The 13,639-nt window shown below is 45.0% G+C and overlaps 1 long non-coding RNA gene across 4 annotated transcripts in view; it reads left to right on the plus strand.

Moving 5' to 3' along the window:
* The first annotated feature begins 4,887 nt into the window (after window positions 1-4,887).
* LOC143840389 (uncharacterized) overlaps window positions 4,888-13,639 on the plus strand; it is a 33,165-nt gene continuing 24,413 nt past the window's right edge. For all 4 annotated transcript variants that reach the window (XR_013232161.1, XR_013232162.1, XR_013232164.1 and 1 more), the window contains exons 1-2: window positions 4,888-5,824; window positions 6,384-6,454. This is a non-coding gene — a long non-coding RNA (uncharacterized LOC143840389). The remainder of the gene's footprint in view (window positions 5,825-6,383; window positions 6,455-13,639) is intronic.

Here is a 13,639-nt window from a genome sequence, read left to right on the forward strand (position 1 = left end):
AAGCTACTGTACAGGTTTGCCTCTAAAGTCGTGGCAAGCTGAATATGTTCTCATGCTGTTTATCCCTAGAAGGAAAGCAACTTCAGCGATGAGCATGCCAATGTGGTGTCTTGGTTTAGTGCAGTGGACTCTAATCCAAAGAGCCAGGTTCAATTTTCCTCCACATGAAGCTTGCAGGGTGACCTTAGGCCAGTCACTGTTAGTGGGATTGGGTCCACAGGATCCAGCCATACAACCCAGTTCTTTATCCACTCTGACTAATTGTCCATAGACTTCAGCTTTTAAGCTTTAGGTACAGGACTTAGTTCCTTGCAATAAAATCCTTTTTTGACTTGACTATATTGTGCGTCAGAATGACATTAACCTGAATCAGCTCATTATAAAATTCAAGAAGGGAGATTTATGATAATGGCCACCTATGACTTCCAATATTTATCTCCGGAGTTCATTTTGTGCTTTGCGGACAAAGCCAAGAGATTAGCAGGCATTGTTCTTGTAAGAGTTATTTGAAGAAAATAAAATAAACAGGCCTAAGATGGTATCTTGTGAACTTTGAATGGGTTTTGGCTGGAGTTACTGGTTCTAGCATGGCTGGATGAAGTCCTGCTTTTGTAGAGCGGATGCTGCATTTGTCTTTTGCAGCAAAATAACCAGACCTGAGTCTCAAAGGTAATCCATTTGTATGTTGTTTCTGGGGTGTAAACTGCACGGAGCTTTTATTCCAACCCCAGGTCGATTCAGTCCCTGCCCTCTACACAGAATGCGATTTCCGTTTTGATTTGGGGCGATTTAAATTTTCCTTCTGCAGCAAGAAGGATTGATCCGGACTGACCCTACCTTTATTGTGCGATATCTTAGAGTGCTTTTAATCCTCAATATTTAAAGGCTGTTTTGAATCTGGGCTCTCCTCCATGGTAGAGGACCCGTGATTGGCCACAGGTGGTCATGTGACAAACTTGCCTTAAAGGAGAAGCCCCTAATTTCTCTCAACTTCTGTCGGTCTTGGATTTTTTTTCTGCCTTCTTCGATCCTCTCCCCCCCCCCTTTAAGAAAAGAAAGGATTTTTTCCTTCCTCCTCTGACTTCTTCGATCCTCTCCCCCCTAAAAGAAAACTAAGAAAGAGTCTCCATTTGCCCCCCCCCCTTCTGAGCCTCCCTAACCACGTGCAGAAGACTTTCCTGTTTCAATGGGGAGGGGGGGGGAGAGGAAGACTCAAGTTCAAATCAATTTGAATTCAACAGGATTGACAATGGAATAAACAAAGTAAGTGCAGACTCTGCCTAGGTTAAGTTGATGTAGTGGCAAACAGAGTAGATTTTCTCAACTTTTTGACTATTGAGAAACCACTGAAATATTCTTCAGGCTTGAAGAAACCCCAGAAGTGGTGTAATTGTGCAGAATAGGATACTGAAAGAAGTGTGAAATATCCTATAAGTCAATAAATGAAGACCAAACCCATTTTTTAAAACAAACTTACCTTTAACTTTCAACCATGTCCATTAACATATGCTCTTGATGATTGAAAAAGGCCTGCCGATCAATCAGCTGAAGAAACTCTGGAATAAACCAATTTGATCTTGTGAGATTCAATAGGACAGCTATCAGTGGATCTGTCTGTCTGACTGTCTAACTGAATGCTTATTTATATCTATTTGTATTTATCCATTGAGGCAGGTGTAATTGTGCAGAATATGCTTGGAAAGCATAGTCCACCCAGGGCTCCTCCCCTTCCCACTCCCTTCAAGCCCATCATTGGCCATTTTTGATGTGTGTGTGCATGCGGGGTCAACATGACCATATATGGTTCTATCCCCCAATATATGTCTAACAAATTTGTAAAAATATATTAAAAATTCATGAACTTCCACCCATTTGGGAAATTCTTCCATGGCTGCCGAGAAACCCCAGAATTTCATGGAACCCTGGTTGAAAAAGCCTGATTTTGAATCTCTGCCATCAGATAAAAAGCTAGTCTACTTGGATGTAGGACTTTACCTCTGGTAACATCCTGACACATCATTAAATGTTCATTTGTAGTAAGATCAGGCATATAAGTGATGCCTTCTTTCCCGAAGAAGAAGAAGAAAAGTTGGCTCTTATATACCGCTTTTCACTACCTGAAGGAGGCTCAAAGCAGCTTACAGTCGCCTTCCCTTTCCTCCCCCCACAACTGACACCCTGTGGGGTGGGTGAGGCTGAGAGAGCCCTGATATTACTGCTCGGTCAGAACAGCTTTATCAGTGCTGTGGCGAGCCCAAGGTCACCCAGCTGGCTGCATGTGGAGGAGCGCAGAATCGAACCCGGCATGCCGGATCAGAAGTCCGCACTCCTAACCACTGCACCAAGCTGGCTCTCAGGGACAGAGGCCTCATGCTCCACTTGCCCCTCCCCCAGCTCGCTCTGGTTATATTGCCGGGAGAGAAAAGGCAGGAAATAAAGCACTCTCCAGCCTTGTGCTCCTTCAGTGCCAGCTGGATCTTCACCCAACAATGTTCCCCATCCATACACAATCGAGTGGGAAGGAGACCGAAAATTGGGACAATGCAAGTGCAGATGGGCAACCTGTTTCAGGTCAGGAAAAGGGAAGATTGTAGATCCAAGTTCAAATCGATCAGAAATCAGCAGGATTTACAGTGGGGGGGGAAATGTAAGTGCAGATATGACCCCGGGTAGTCCAAACTTGCCCATTCTCAAAAGATCTTGGAAAGAAAGCAGTGTTGGCCTTGGTTAGTCCTTGCATGGGAAACAATCAAGGAAGACCAGCGGCAAGCCGTAGATAAACCACCTCTGTGGGTCTCTTTCCTTGAAAGCCCTATGGCAGGGGTAGTCAAATTGTGGCCCTCCAGATGTCCACGGACTACAATTCCCATGAGCCCCTGCCCGAAAACGCTGGCAGGGGCTCATGGGAACTGTAGTCCATGGACATCTGGAGGACGACAGGTTGACTACCCCTGTCCTATGGGATTACTTGACAGCATTTTCTACTATGACTTTCTAGCGTTGACCTGACTACTTTCTATCACCACAGCAACTGTTTAGAACCATGATTGTCCTCTGACTTTAATAAGTATCTCAGAGGCTCCTGATAAAGCCTTGGCAATAGTTTGAGAACCTGACTTAGAGCCACGTGTAAAGAAGGGGTTACATAGGCCGACAGGGAGTGGAGGTAAAAATCTGAGTGAGGGGGGGGGGGTGCACCAAAGAACAAAAATAGTTGGGACATGGAAGCAGTTAACATGAGTCATAATATGACCACTCAGGTTCTAGAGAGATCTGTGGAGATACACAGAGGCCTGCAGTGGTACACAAAAGAGAAAAAGGAAGTACCGGGAGGGTTAAAAGACACCGTCCCATCTTGCATTAAATAAACTGTCCTTCAGAGTGATTTGATTTTTCAGTTGTGTAGCCTTGCTCTCATTGGAAACTCTGATTTTTCTGTTGTATGGAAAGCCACTGTTTACTATCTTGGTCTGAGCATTTTTTGGATGGGAGTGGGGGGTAGCGGGGGGGGGGATTAAGGTTTCAGTGATGTGTTGAAACTTCTCCACCTGCTCTTCAACTACTGGCCACAGCTGTTGCTACCTCAATTACCTCAAATGCCTCAGAACATCTCCTAGTTGGTTTTCTGCCCGGAACCTAGTCTAGATAGAATTTTAACATTTGTGCTGCCTACCTCAGTTGTACCAAACCAACAAGAATGTTTGTGATGTTTTCAGAAACACTTAGCTTCTCAGCTACATAACTTGCCCTTGGTCATCTTTAGTTGGCTCCACCTACCAAGTGGTCATTTTATGCCCAGGAGGTCTGAAGACTGGTGAAGGGGTAACTCCCAGCAAGTGATTAAAATGGAAAATTTGCTGCAAGAGGATGTAGTGATGGCCACAGGCAGAAACAGCTTTAAAAAAGAAGAGCTTTTTTTTGCCTTTGTACTATCAGAGCCTTTTGTGGTGCAGGGTGTTAAGGCAGCAGAAATGCTGTCTGAAGCTCTCTGCCCATGAGGCTGGGAGTTCAATCCCAGCAGCCCAAGGGTCAGACATGACCCAGTGCTTGCACAGGGGATACCTTTACCTTTACTTACTATCAGAAGTCTCAAGCGGCTTACCCTTCCTTTCCCACAAAAGACACCCTGTGAGGCTGAGAGAGCTCTGAGAGAATTGTAAAGAAGAAGAGTTGGTTCTTATATGCTGCAGCTTTATCAGTGCTGTGGTGAGCCCAAGGTCACCCAGCAAGCTGCATGTATAGGAGTGGAGAATCAAACCCAGCTCATCAGATTAGAAGGCCGCACTCCTAACCACCACACCAAGCTGGCTCTCAAAAGGGATTAGATTTAAGGAAGATAATTCTACCATTGACAACTAGCCATGGTGAATAAAGGGAACCTCTACATTCAGAGTCTTGAAACATCTGAATTCCAGTGCTAGGAAGCAATATCAGGGGAAGGCCTCAGCTTCTGTGTCTTGAGGAACTCCTGGGTTACTGCGTGAGGCAGGATACCAGATTAGATGGACCACTTGTCTGATAAATCTGCCCTCCCCTGCTGTGCAGGATTGCCTAGCACTGCTTGGTGGCCATGTCAGCTGTCTGAGGTGATATACTTTCCCAAAGGCCTTCATTCTGAGAGTGTTTCCTCATCCTAGCAGTTGCCTAATAGTTTATGAGATCTGTATAACCACGCTGCACGGGGAGAACAAGGAGTACTAATTTGATTCCGGTTACTCTCTTTCCCCCTTGCACTGATATATTATTTCATAGTTCGTTTAGTGGGTCAGGATGACCTGTACATTTGGCAAGCTTCTCCTTTTCCTCTTTTTTTTGGGGGGTGGGGGTGGGTAGAGTACAGGAGAACACTTTGGCGAGTCCACAGATACCTACGCAGGCTAAACAATAACCAGTTTCTTGTGGAGTGTTCCAGTGAGTACCGGAAGGGCAACAAGTTTATTGAGAGTCGTGCTTCAGGACCTTTGGGCCCACCCAGAAGGCTCAATAAAACCCCTCTCTTCTTCTTCCGTTTGTTCCAAGGAGAAAAAATGGCCTTCCTGCATTTAGAGGTAGAAGTATTTAATGAGTGACCAATTGGTCAACCGTCTTTCCAAGTTGGCAGATGACGGGGTTGGAGAGACAGGCCAGGGACGGACAGAGTAGGGAATGTCTAAAGCCTTTTAAAAACCCTTTTCACTCATGTCCCCCCTGGATTGAAAGTTGCTACCAAGACAGAAACGGAATAAACTTTGTTCCACAACAGTGAGAGGCAGCTCTGTCAACAGACGGCCCTGCCTTTTTCTCCACTTCCAAGTGAGAAAAAACAGCAATAGTCAGATAAGACTATATCAGTTGGCTAATGGGTCCTCTTGGATGCCATCTGTTCGGAAATTTCTCGGCCTTAATTCAACACCTCCGAATAAACGTTGGAGCCTTGGATTGCAGATGTTTTTCAGTCCACACACCCACCGTAATTTACAGCCTTGGAACTCCTGGCAGCGTTTTGTTTATGTCACAAAAAACATTTCCATTTGGCCTCTCTGCCAAAGAAAGCTCCGGGAGATAGACATGGCTCCCCCACGACAGGCACTGCTGGCCTCCCTGTTACCCTGGGAAGTGGCTGGTCTGTGATTGGCCAAGGGTTATCCAATGGGCTTCATGGGTGACTGAGATTGTACGCTCCATGGCAGAATGAGCAACACTGCTCTTAGGGTGAATAAGTTATACTCCCTCAGCCACTCCAGGGCATTGACGTATTGGCAATGACCCACCTTTTAAAGCAGTGGCTGCTGGGAGTGAGCATGACGTACGGAGCCTTTGGACTTAATGATGTGGGGCAAGGAAGGTAGGTAGACCGCCTTCTGTGTTGTTGGCCCATCGCAGCTCCTTCCCACCTTTTCTAATTTTCCCCAATGGCTATTATTATCAATATATACTTTTATTGTCAGTATATATATGCCAGGTGAAAGCAATTTCTCTCCTGTCACTTCAACTATTGCTTCAGTTGTGTAAACAGTGCTATGCAACAAGATTTAGAGTGGATGACACATGCAGCTGTAGGGTGGGATGTCATTCAAAGCCAATTAATGGCCTTCCAGCTGGCCCAGTTTTCTACCAGATACTGGATTTCTCCCCATTTTAGTTGAATGCCGAATGAGGAGTTTTTTCTCAAAATGTAGGGAACAGGAGAAAGGCTGTTTTTTAAAAGTGTTCATTTCCCTCATGATTGATCAAACAAGTCATCCTATAATGTCGTCCCTCCCAACCTCACCCTGAGTGATTTGACACGCTCAGTCTAACCCTCCCTCTTAGCTAGTGATGTAGTTAGGAACCTATCTCTGTATCTTCTTTTTCCTATCAAGTATAGTAGTTCCTAAATAAACCTTTATCTACTCTTTAATCAGGTTGTGTACCATTGCTGTTTAAATTACTCTGCAAAAACTGTGAAGGTCACCTGGTGAACTTGGACTGGAGGGTGAGCATTCAGTTTAATTTATCTTACAGCTTTGTTGGGAAAATAAAAAGGAGGGGAGAACCATGTATGCCACTCTGACTTCCTTTGAGGCATAGTAGTAGAAAAACACACGCAATAGATCCAGATCAGTGATTTTCTGAGAGATTATTTCTCAAAAGGTCAATAGCAGCTCTTATCAGAGAACAGCATGAAATGGAGTGACAGAGGCATCTTAAATCTGAGAAAGCAACATATCCCTCCGTAACTGTTTTACGATGTTTCTTTTCTCAGACTTAAACTAATAAAAGGATGAGGTGAAAAGGTAGCTTCCCACCAACGCACTTCAGGTTTACCAATAGAAGAAGTGTGGGGAGATACTTGCTGATTTGAGATCTCAGTGGAGCTCCTGGAGAACAGGGCAAGCTCTGGGCAAACACAGGGCCTTCTCCCTGTCACTCTGTCTCTGTCTCTTGTCTGTGTGTGTGTGTGTGTGTGTGTGTGTGTGAGAGAGAGAGAGAGAGAGAGAGAGAGAAAGAGAGAGAGCTGGGGAAATTGCTCCCCACTTTCTACTGCTGAAGAATAACTTTGGATTCAACCCAGCGCCTACCCCCCGCCCCCCCAGTAACCTTCTGAACACCCTTATGTATTTTTCTTGTATCTGTAGAAGATTCTGGCAGGTGTGATTTACAAACCCTGTACTGAAAAACAATCTGGGAACGTTGCTCTCTCAAATGCCGTGCGTTGGCCTTGCCAAAGTTTTCATTGCCTGAAGCTTTTACTTCAGACTGGTTGGGGCGGAAGTCCTACGAGGGTTTGATCATTTATTTGTGCATATCTTAAAACCACGACAGCACTTGGCAGGGAGACAGGGATGGCAAAAGGTTTTACAGGCTGCAAAGGGGGTCATTTGGCAGAACTTGGAAGGCAGGTTGCAGCGTCCCAGAGACGATGCACTTTTAATGTGTAACCTGTGACACAGGGCAATCCTAAGCAAAGCTGCGCCCTTCTGAGCTTGGTGACATCAATGGACCTAGAGCAGGGGTAGTCAAACTGCGGCCCTCCAGATGTCCATGGACGACAATTCCCAGGAGCCCCCTGCCAGGGTGTAACATTTGTTTAAATGTACCCCACTAATAGAAAAACAACGTTGGGAGCCAGTTGAATGGTCACGGCTTTCATTGCTCTGTTAGCTTAGTCTGGGACGGTGCCTGTCTGATCTGCCAGTCTGATTGGTTTGCTCTCAGTGGAGGGAAAAGAAGGTCAATCATGGCAGGTTTTCAGCTTTTAAAGCGAGAGGCCATTTAACCTGTCTCTAAAACAGCAGTGCAAGCAGAGGCAGTGGATCATATTTAATATTGCTATGCTGTGAAAAGATTTCATCTGCTGCTTTTTACTTACACAGGAGCCAATCAGACCAGGGTTGTGTTCCCCCCCAATTCTGGTCATTTGGCATCTCAGACAGGCTTGCTATTTTCCCAACGTCCCCAATTCCTCTCTCTCAAGAAATTGAAAAGTGGCAGGAAAAATGGTTGGGAAACGGCCTCCATAGTGATGCTCTAGGAAATTTCCCCACATCCCTATGGCCTTTATCATAGAGAGTAGGGAAAATTCCTAGAATGTCACCCAGAAGTGATGTTGTAACCTTCTCAATGTTCACCCTTCCCATTTACTAGGGCAATGCTTGTAACCCTAATTCCATGTGTCCCCTGAGTAAAAATGTTCACATTTCTTTGGGCCTGTTTTTAAAATGGTATATTAGTTCCTGACAAACCAAATTTATATGCATGAGCCCTCTTTTGTACCATCCTCAGAGGGCTGGATCCAAAGTTTTCTATGCTGCTAATTCTGGATTCATTCTCTGTGTGAGTTCCTTCTCTTATGCTGCCCCCATCGATTTGGTGCGATAGCAATGACGGGAATATGCTGTGATCTCAAAGGTCCTCAGTCTCACATGTGCCATCAATCCACTCCCAGCTGCAGGATGAGGGTGAAGATAATATTGGCCTCCTATACAGGGTTTTGTAACGATTGCCACAAAATAAGACATGTGTGTGATATGAGCCTCTTGTGGTGCAGAATGGTAAGGCAGCCGACATGCTGTCTGAAGGTCTGCCCATAAGGCTGGGAGTTCAATCCCAGCAGCTGGCTCAAGGTTGACTACTCAGCCTTCCATCCTTCTGAGTTCGGTAAAATGAGTAGCCAGCTTGCTGGGGGGTAAACGGTAATGACTGGGGAAGGCACTGGCAAACCACCCCGTATTGAGTCTGCCATGAAAACGCTAGAGGGCGTCACCCCAAGGGTCAGACATGACCCGGTGCTTGCACAGGGGATACCTTTACCTTTTAAGACATGTGAAGTGTTGAACAAGGAAAGTGCTCCATAAATACTTAATATCATTGTTCAAATAAATCTAATTTATTATCCTGACATGAAGGCATGGGATTGTTCTGTAAGACACTGAACAAGACGACACACACTTTTGTAGCCCAATAGCTGCAGACTTAGAAATATGCATTGGGAAGGTACTCTGAGAAGCCTGAATGCAAGCCCATGGCTTTTTCTGTGCATGTAGAGAATTGCCCATATTGTTTCTGTCTCTATCCTTTAGAAACAGAATCCCACTGGATTCAGAACTAACATAGGGAGACAATGTCCCAGAAACCATTAAGGGACTGGAAGGTCTATAGAAATTTGCATGGAAACACTGTTGACAATCCTACCCTTTAGAAGGCTGAATGCTTTCCTCTCTTTTCGAAGCAATTCCCTGGTTCCTGTTTTCCTCTACAATCGCAAAACAGAGATACCCAGTCATGAATCATTGCTGTTATCAAGTTCTCCCAGAGCCTGGTTTCAACAAGTCAAACCTCTCTTTAACCTACTATTTTAAGCTGGCTGAATGGAAACCCTTACCTGCCAGAACAACCCTCTTTTGCTTGTAGTAGGAACAATCGCTTATTGTCTGCAAGGATAATATGGTGTCAATAAAAAGGCAAGATCTACAAGCTACCCTGGTGATTCAGAACTGGCAGTAACTCTATCGCTGTCACATACACCTCTCGGGATATACAGCCAGAGCATGCCATTTTCCTTGTCTTCATTTCTTCAAGTCTCCTAAGAATGGTAGCATTTAGATCACATATTGATCACTTTTCTGGCATCCAGAAACCTTCTACACCTTTCCTTGTCTTGCAAGGGGCCCTCAAATGGAATCTCTGGACCCTGAAGAAGATTCTAGGTCACAAATGCTTGATTCTTGCAGAGTGATAGACATGGTCTTTCTGCTGACCTACATGGACTGTGAATGTATCGTACATGAGATCTCAGAATTACAGCTGATCTCCAGCCAACAGAGATCAGTTCTCCTGGAGAAAATGGCTGCTTTGGAAGGTTGACTGTATGACATTTCACCCCATTGAGGTCACAGTGCTCTTAAACCTCACCTTCCCTAGGCTCTCTCCCAATCTCCAGGAATCTGGTAATCTAGAATTTGTGCAGTGGTTAGGACCTAAACTGGCGAGCCGAGTTCGATTCTGCACTTCCCCACATGCAGCCAGCTGAGTGACCATGGCACTGATAAAACTGTTCTGACCAAGCAGTGATATCAAGGCACTCTCAGCCTCACTTACCTCACAGGGTGTCTGTTGTGGGGAGAGGAAAGGGAAGGCGACTATAAGCCGATTTGAGACTCCTTCGAGTAGTGAAAAGCGGTATATAAGAACCAACTCTTCTTCTTCTTCTTCTTCTTCTTCTTCTTCTTCTTCTTCTTCTTCTTCTTCTTCTTCTTCTTCTTCTTCTTCTTCTTCTTCTTCTTCTTCTTCTTCTTCTTCTTCTTGTGACTATTAAAGTCCTCACATTCCTTTCAAGTGCCTGGAAATAAGTAAGGAACTCATAGTGTGCTTCAAGCAGAAAGGTCTGTGTAATGTCTCATAAAGCTATGCTAGATGTGGTCTAGGAAGTCTGTGGTTAAAATCTCCCACATTAAAAAAAAAGGAGTGAAAATGACTGAGGGGTGGCATTTGGATCAGCATTGTCACATCAGACAACTGGACTAGGCATTTTACTTGTGCAGTTAATTTGTTTCCTCCAGCTCATAAAGTCTTGTTCATGCTGCTTCTTGCAGTTGGAAATTTAAGAGGTGGCTTTAATCCAGAGAAAGAATCCAAGAATCATCTGGTGTCAAGTTTGTTTTTAAATTTACGTGCTCTCCAACAGTTCACTGGTGACCTTTGACCCTACCCTTTACAATGGCTTTCTGCAATCTGTTTAGTGATGATCAGCTACATGCATCCTTAGGGATATGTGCCCTGAGCATGTGTGCACTTGCTCTTGTGTGTGTGCACACAACTTTTCCAGATTGGGAATGATTTCCATACAGGTTTTCTGGATTATTCAGGTCCCAAATATTATTTCAAAATTTGAATTTGTTTTAATGGAATTCTGAAGTTTTTGGGATTCACTAATCCTTATGAGGAAACTGTTTCCAGGGAAATAACACCAAAATTGCAGGACATCTACTGAAGCCCACTACCCACAGTTTTAAGTAAATGGGATCAAGTGGTCCTGTACAAGGTGCTCCAATCCATCCTGCTTGTCTCCATTGTTTCTTGATGAGAGAAAAATTCTCATGTTTTCTCCATGGCAGAAGTCAAGTAGGCAAGTGCACAAGAGAAAACCACTGGCCAAAAACCTCTAAATGCTAACAGCACCAAAAAGCCCAACAGAACCAATGTCAAACCAGAGAATCCAAAAGCGCTGGGCCAGCACATCAAGCCCAACACAACCAATGTCTAGCTAGAGAATCCAATCCAAACCAACTTAAGCAAGGGATACTTGTAAATCCTGCATAACCAATGTCAATCTATGGAAACCACAGAGAACCTAGGCCACTGTGGCAAGCCCAAACAAAACTAATGTTAAGCTATGGAAGCCATGGAGAACCTAGGCCAGTAAGGCAAACCTAACAGAACAATGTCAAACCAGAGAATCCAATCCAAACAACCTGGCAAGCCAGTATAGAAACTCACTCTCTCTCTCTCTCTCTCTCTCTCTCTCTCTCTCTCTCTCACACACACACACGTCACTTCTCCGGAAAGTGAGAGTGAGGGTTTCTTTTTTTGGGGGGGGGGCACTCAGGTTCTCCTCTCCCTGCAGTCTGCAGCCTATATCATCACTGCCTTGCAGATGAAGCTTCAGGCACTGCAGCTGCCCTCGGTCACTGGTGCCCTTGTTCCCTCTTGCAACACCAATACAACATGCCGCAACCTCAATTCAGGTGCTTCTGTGAGTTCTGCTTATCTGAACTGAGATTACTCATCTACTTCCCTAGCACCTATTATTCTACTATTATGTGTGGGTTTATGTTTCACATGAGAACAATACTTTTGGCCATGCATTTTGACATTTTCTGCCCAGAACTGTGCCAAGAGGTGCTGCTGAACTCCACCAACATTCTCGCATGCTGTCCACCAACTAGAGTTCAGTGGAGGTGAGGTGTTGTTTTTTAAAGAACACAGTTTGAAGAGTGGGTTTCATACAGTGCCAACCAAATATTTCCTGTTGTTTCGTGGTACTTCTGGATTTCACCTGTGGGGAAATGCTTTCCCCCAGCTCCATAACACAGATGGAGAGGATGCAAATGCAAGCGTGTGCCCATTTCACTCACTCTCAGAGTCCAAAGCTGGGTAGTTGAAGATTGGCAAGCTGACCTTCAACCCTCCTGGGGAGCAGATGTGAGCAGTATGAGCAGACAATATTGCCTGTCCAGGTAAAAACATACTCAGGTTCAACAGGCTGGTGATGGTGGTGTTGGGCATTCAGTCATGTCTGACTTTTGGCAACCCTATGGCAAAACTGACGTGATGATTTTTGATCTTGCTCCACTTCTTTTCGTTGTGCAGTGTGGGTGTCCATTTGGTGGGTGTCCATTTCGATCATATTTAACCACCACGTTCTTTGTGAGCCTGATTTCCTTTTTCCACTGACCAATCCTGGCATAATTGCTTTCTCCATTGAGTGGGATGGATTGCCTGATATGGCCAAAGCAAGTGAGACCAAATTTCATGATTTTGCTGGTACTTACGTTTAAGGCCTGGCACGGTCTGGGCCCTGCATATCTGAGGAACCGCCGTTCCCCAAAGAGCATTACACTCTGCAAATGGCAACTTGCTGGTGAGCCCTAGCCCCAGAGAGATCTGTCTGGCCTTGAGCAGAGCCAGGGCCTTTTTGGCCTTGACTCCTGCCTGGTGGAATGAATTGCTAGTACAGATAGAGTCCCTGGAGGAGCTGTCTGCAGGGCCTGTAAAACCAGGCCTACAATTGAGACCACGATGACTTACAGACAACTATGGGACTCCCACCTTTTCCCTCTTCTCAACATATGCTTCCCTCACTCCAAGGAACCTCACCATTGAGAATAACTAACAGCTTTCAGCAGGACAATGGGCAAAAAAGAAATGGCATGTTTTTTTTTTACTGCTTTTATGGTTTTATTGAAATGCTTTGAATATATATCCATGTTGTAAACCACCCTGCCCCTGCTTGTGGGGAGGGGTGGCCTAGAAATTATAAATGAATGAATAAATAAATAATTCTGCATGCTCATAGGAGGGCATGAGAGGGGCCACTGAATCAGAAGAGAGAGGTCCAACTGGACACTGGTTCAATAGCACAACACTTAGCAGGCTATATGCCATACAGCACTCTGACCATCCCCAGCTGGGCAAACTCTCAAAGGAGAAATGGTTTTATAAGGGCAATATTCTCTAAAGCAGAGGTAGTCAACCTGCAACCCTCCAGATGTCCATGGACCACAATTCCCAGAAGCCCCTGCCAGCGAATAGTCCATGGAGATCTGGAGGGCCGCAGCTTGACTACCCCTGCCATAGGTGATAGTGGCTTGAAAAGATGGATAATGAAAACCTCTTTTTTCATCAATACAGATTACACATCAGTCTGATTACACTGAAGGGGTTTGAACACCCAGAGCACTGTACATTTGAGGTCATTCTCCCTACGTACAATACGTACTACCTCCACCCTCTTTGGGTGCCCATAGAATTCGACCCCGTGGTCCATCTTTTTAAAACTTGGGGGTGCTTTTGAGGAGAGGCTCCCAAAGCTATGCTGCAAAGTTTGATGCTTCTACCTTGCCCCTCCCACGGCACATCACAGAATAAATGAAAAGGCAACATTTCCCATTGACTTTAA

This window comes from Paroedura picta, chromosome 6 (genome assembly GCF_049243985.1).
Source record: "Paroedura picta isolate Pp20150507F chromosome 6, Ppicta_v3.0, whole genome shotgun sequence".
In the NCBI taxonomy this organism is placed as follows: Eukaryota; Metazoa; Chordata; class Lepidosauria; order Squamata; family Gekkonidae; genus Paroedura; species Paroedura picta.